Consider the following 6,143-nt stretch of genomic DNA (forward strand, 5'->3'; position numbering starts at 1 on the left):
AGGGTTTAAATGCTCTACAAGTGACTGTAATCAATATCTGGAAATGCAAACATATGGCTTAGACAGTGAAGATTAGAATCCTGAAAATCAGCTAGGAGACCATTCCTAAGGCTTCTCTTAAAAAAAAAATCTAATTCTAAACAAAAGCAAATACATCTGGATTTTGGCATGGACATATGGTTGAGACATTGAGGAAAAATAGAAATCACCTGATAGGGAAAGAGATGTGTGAGTAAACTGCAGTCAAATTGAAAAAAGAAAAAGCAGAATCAGGTGTGGTGAGACTTGCTTGTAATTCCAGCATTTTGGGAGTGAAAGTGGGCAGATCGCTGGGGCCCAGAAGTTTGAGAAAAGCCTGGGAGTTCACCAGCCTGGGTGAAACCCCATCTCTACAGAAACAAACACAAAAAATTAGCTAGGCATGGGGGCACGTGCCTGTGATTCCAGCTACTCAGGAGGCTGAGGCAGGAGGATCGCTTGAGCTCACAAGGTTGAGTCTGCAGTCAATTATGATCTCGCCACTGCACTTCAGCCTGCGTATGAGAGTGAGACACTCACTCTTTAAATTAAACAAATGAACAACAACAAAATAAAAAACAGTAAATATAATGTTCTAAGGTCAGATCTAGTACAAAAACTGCATCTTATTCTGTGATGTTGAGATTCTATAATTAAAATAGAACATGGAGGCGTTTCCATATGAATAGCTGACAGATTGTATATTTTTTATGCAGCTGCATCATATTCTATTGTGTAGATATAAGGTAATCTGTTTAGTAAGCATCGTGCTGGTGAAAGTCTAGGTTGTTCCCAACATTTTGCTGTTAAACAAACAATACAGTGAATAACACTGATTAGGTGTCATTTTTCATGACTGGTAATGTGATAAATTTTTCCCAGTAAAGTTTGGGAGGCAAAAATATATATATTTTTAAATTTTGACATGCATTAAGAAATTTTACTCTACAAGGTTTGTATATTTTTATGTTCCAAGAAAAGTAGGGGAGGCTAGTATCACCTCAGCTGCTCTCACACAAAAGTCCTGAGTGACAGGACCTTTAGGGACACAGGCACATGGCCATATCCCTGGTGCCCACACAGGGCAGGGGCATCTGGATCCTGGGAAGCTCCAGGAAAGGTGAGGATCCCCTCTAGAGGACACCCTACTAAGGATCAGAAAGGGGCCAAGGAAGATTACAGCAGGTCTTAAACTATGGGAAAGTTCAAGTGGAGGGCACTAAGGTTCAAGGAGCAAGCTGAGGTAAGAAAGTGGTAGAGACTGATGGAAGGAGAAGGTAAGAAGCTCCAGGGAAGCTAGGGGAGGCACATCAGGGCTCTCCACTCATCCTAAACATTGAACTTTATAGTGGTCATGCTGGTGGGGCTCTGTGAGCTCTAGAATGTTCAGCACTATCTGGGGACTCTACCCACTCAAGGCCACCAGGACTCCCTCCCCCAGCTCTGACAACCAGCAACGTCTCCAGACTTTGCCAAATGCTTTTCCCAATGAAAAATTTGCCCCTGGCAGAAGCATTAATCTACACTAATCTATAAAAGCAAATCACCACTAAAATCCATCACCTCTTGGTAGAAGAATTACAAGTGTGAGAGGGGTAAAATGGAGGTCTTCAATATCTACTGAAATGACTTTACTTAATCAGCAATTTGATGTCCCAGAAGGCATGTTTAGAGGTGATGCCACATGGCTGCCTGTACCTCACAGCAGGAAGGGTGTGGGTTTTCCAAGGGACTTAACCGTGAACTGGAAACTTCTGTAACTGTGAAAGGGAATGACACCCACTGGGTTACATTAAAAAATTGATGTAGGGAATTCTGTAGATACTGGAAGAAAAAAATACACAACGTAAACCTAAACCCCATTCTGATTCTCTCACCATCTTAGGGCCATCTTGTCTCTCTATGAATGGTAGCATAGGGATTTTGGTATGTTTTCAAAATTGTACACTGTTGGATCATTTTAAAAATAGGAATAAATCCCAAACTGGATGAGGTAACTGGACACTGCTTGAGTCTCACTTTTAATCAGGATAGTTGACAACATCCTGCTCCCCCTGGCCTGGACATTGTCTGACTTAGGGGCCTAAATGCTCTCTTATTATGGAGAAAGAAGATGTTTTGAACATTCTCATCATTCACCCATTCACCTCTCACACCCGTTGACCTCTCAAACCTCTTCCCCACTCCTGGATTTCATTCTCAATTTACTGAGCTCCATTTCTGTCTCTCATCCATTTCAACATGTGGTGGGTCCAGGTGGTGGCTTCTTCCCATGGTTTTATAAAAAACAATAAAACAAAACAACAAATAAACAAACAAAAACAATGAAAAAGACTTTCAAAATTGCTTTGCCTGAATCCTCCTTAAACTGACCTTCACCTGCAGCACCATGATCATACCAGCAGAATTTGGACACTTTTTCTGGTAATCAGGTGTTTTCCATCTCTCATTAGGAAATGTGACTCTCTCCACCCTGCATAAAGATTTCCCAGTAGAAATCAACACAGAGATACTGCCTGTGTGTTCCCAAAGAAAACGGATTCTATAAGAACATGTGAAAGCTGCAATTCTAGAAAATACCACATAAAACTTACATTATGTAGATGATTCTCACCATTCCTTTAAGAGACACATTGTAAAACATGACATTAATAATTTTCTAGAAGAATAAAGCATGCATACTCTTTTCTTAAATTAATTTTAATAAAGTGGTTCCTCCCATGTGCCCAGGCTGGGCCTTTGAACAAAACTCTCCATCTTCAGTGGCAATGCCTGAGAGGATGACATGGACTTAGGCCTGATATGCAGCCATTCCTGTCCACCCTGCCCCTGCTGCAGGACAGTACCAGCCCAGGGCCCAAATCTCCTGCTGAAGAGCTGAGAGAGAAAATAGAATATCCAAAGCCTCTTACCTTTTTCCTGTCCGCTTGAATGGGTAACAGTGCAGTCCATTTGCCCCTGAGGACACCCACCTGCTGGTCTTTGGCTTTTAAGAGTCAGACCTCACTGACTTCCATGGGTCCCAGCTGCTTTCACTCTGCTGAGCCTTGCTCTTTCCCATGGGGGGTCACTCCCCTTCCAGGCATGTCCTCCAGCTCCAGCTGACAGGTCAGCCAAACCAGAGCCAAGAGAATGAACAAAGATTTCAACATCTAGTATGTCCAGCAGAGATCTAAACTGTACAAAAAATAAAGAAGTAGAGATGCACACAGCTCCCCTGACAACATTGCGTCCCAAAGCAATGTCTTCTGTGCCCGTCATTAGGGAGCTTACTGTCCCTCACCACATGGGCAAGTGCTTCCAGGGTCTCTCAATTCCTCAACGGGAGGCAACACACATTTTAACACAGTACGTCAGCAAAGGAAGTGGAGATAATTTACCTACTTGTGATAAAGCTCCTGAAAACATCCCTACACTACAAAATTCCCCTCTGAAACACGACAGAAAAGGCTTTCCAACTGCAAAACATTGGCCTCCTTGCTTTTAAAAGAGTACCCTTGAAAGAGCCAAAACAATTTTGCCAAAATACATTGCAGAACTTGAACTTTCTTATTTGAAATCTCACAAAACATTACAAGCACTAAAAACAGAAGCTGCTGGCATAAAAATACAAATAGTGACCAAAGGAATAGAATTGAAAGTCCAGAAATAAACTCTCACCCTTATAGTTCATTGCTCTTGCATAAGGATTTCAAGATAATTTAATGGAGGAACAATCATCCTCTCAAATAACGGTGCAGAAACAACTAGATAACAACATGCAAAACAGTAAACTTAGAGAACTATGCTTCCAACCATATCAAACAATTATCTAAAAGTGGATGAATGAGTTAATTATAAGATCTGTAATCATAAACCATCTTAGAAAAAGACATAGGGGTGAAACTTAATGACCTGAAATATGCAATAGATTCTCAGGTATGACCCAAATGCATGAGATAGAAAAAGGAAAAATAGATAAATTGGGCTAAAGATGCAAGGCTTTTGTGCATCAAAGGATATTATCAAGAAAATAAAAAGACCAAACACAGAATGAGACATAATAATTGCAAATCACAAAGACCATGGTTTCACGCCCAGAATATATAAAGAACTGCTACAACTCGATAATGAAAAGGCAAACCACCAATTTTTATAAACGGGCAAAGGACGCAAATAGACATTTCTTCAAAGAAGATATGTGAATCATCAAGTGGGACATGAAAAGAAACTCAACTGCATTAGTCATTAGGAAAATACAAAGTCAAAGCCACAATGAGATACCACACTACACCTACAAATATGGCTACCATTCTTTTAAAATGTTAAATAACAAGTGAAAGCCTTATGTAGAATTTGGAATCCTCATACATTGCTGGTGAGATTATAAAAAGGTACAGCCACTACGAGAAACAGTTGTGCTGTTCCTCAAGAAGCTAATCATAGAATTCTCATGTGAAACAGCATCCATTCCTAGGTATATACCCAAAGAATTGAATCCAGGGACTGAAACAGGTACTCACATGGGAATGTTGATTGTAGCATTACTCACAAAAGATAAAATATGAAAACAATCCAAGTGTTCATCAAAGTATGAATATACAAATGTGGTCACACATACAAGACAATGTTAAACTGCCGTAAAGAGGAATGAAACTCTGACATCCGCTGGAAGATGCATGGACTTTGGAAACATTATGCTAAGTGAAACATGTCAGAAACTAAATAACATATGTATATATATAATTCCATTTATATGAGACATCAAGAGTAGGCAAATTCACAGAGAGAGAGTAGAGATGATCGTGGTCTTGGGTGGAAAATACAGGGAGTTACTATAGCTTCAAAGATACAAAGTTTCAGTTTAAAGTGATAAAAATTTTCTAGGAAAAATAGTGGTGATGGTAGCTTAACACTGTGTATGTGGTTATTTCCACTTGATTGCACATCTTAAAGTGGTTAAAATAGCACATTATTCAGAGAACTGTGCAAAATCGATTTCTATTATTTCATTGACCCAGGCTAAGGTATTTGTTATGGCAGCTGAAGCCCATGAATATATCATCTGACCCAGTGTTTTTCATGAAACTTATCACTTTTTCAATCAAGTTAGCTGGAAGCTCCCATCCCCAGAAGAACAGCCGGTCCCAAAACAAGAGCTCCAGCAGGGGTTCAACGAGGACAGATTCCATAGGGCAGCCTCAATGTCAGGCCCTGGATGGCAGGTGAGGCTATAATGATACAACCACAACGTGAAAGTGTAAGTATTTTTACTACTTACAGACACTGGGGAGCACTCGGCACACCAGGAGACCACAGATACAGAGGTCAATGAGCCCAGGCAGGGAGGAGAGAGGAGAAGGTTAAGCCAATGGCTTTAGTAAGTCCAGATGTTATCTGACAGGTTTCCAGCAGGGAGTTTTAATGGATGTGTTTAAAGCAAGCAGCAAACACTGGGACCAGGAGCTCATGCTGTGATTGAGAAGTGGTCACTTTAAATGTAAGGGCAAATGTCAGAATATCAGCTTAAAGAAAGTAGGTGGAGAGAGAGGAGCCCAGCATACCAAGCAGGAGGATGCCTCTTAGATTTTATCGCTGGCCACCCACTGCAGACACTTGAACCAGATACAGTATTGAAAACTGCCATGGTGAGTAAGGACTGCTTCTGATGTGAGGCAAATAAATTTACACCTTAAAAAATGAATGCCAAGGCAACATGACACTATGAGCACTCATGACATCCAGGGACACCAGCATGGTGTGGTACTGTGCCCTGAAGTCAGAATCCTGGGTTCTGGTCCCTGGGAGTGAGAAAATGAAAATGACTTGTCCCTACTCCCCTGGCATTGATCCTCCCACCCTGCTGCTCTGTCTTCTGCTCCCAAGCCCATGTGCAGTGCTCAGCCCCAGACATCACTGCCCCCAGGTTATACGCAGTGCCACCTACTGCACAGAAACACAAACTCACAGAAGGTGACAAAAATCTGCGTTCGGGACATCCGATCATGAAAGAGGGAGAACAGTGAATGTAGAGCCACAGAGACTGGGACTCATGGGGCTGGAAGGTGATGGAGCTGTAACATAGCATATGTGTGACCTCGTTTGAAACGTGCAGATCCTTGTGGAATAAAACACGCAGCCTGGCC

This window comes from Colobus angolensis, unplaced genomic scaffold (genome assembly GCF_000951035.1).
Source record: "Colobus angolensis palliatus isolate OR3802 unplaced genomic scaffold, Cang.pa_1.0 Scaffold512, whole genome shotgun sequence".
Classification (NCBI taxonomy): domain Eukaryota; kingdom Metazoa; phylum Chordata; class Mammalia; order Primates; family Cercopithecidae; genus Colobus; species Colobus angolensis.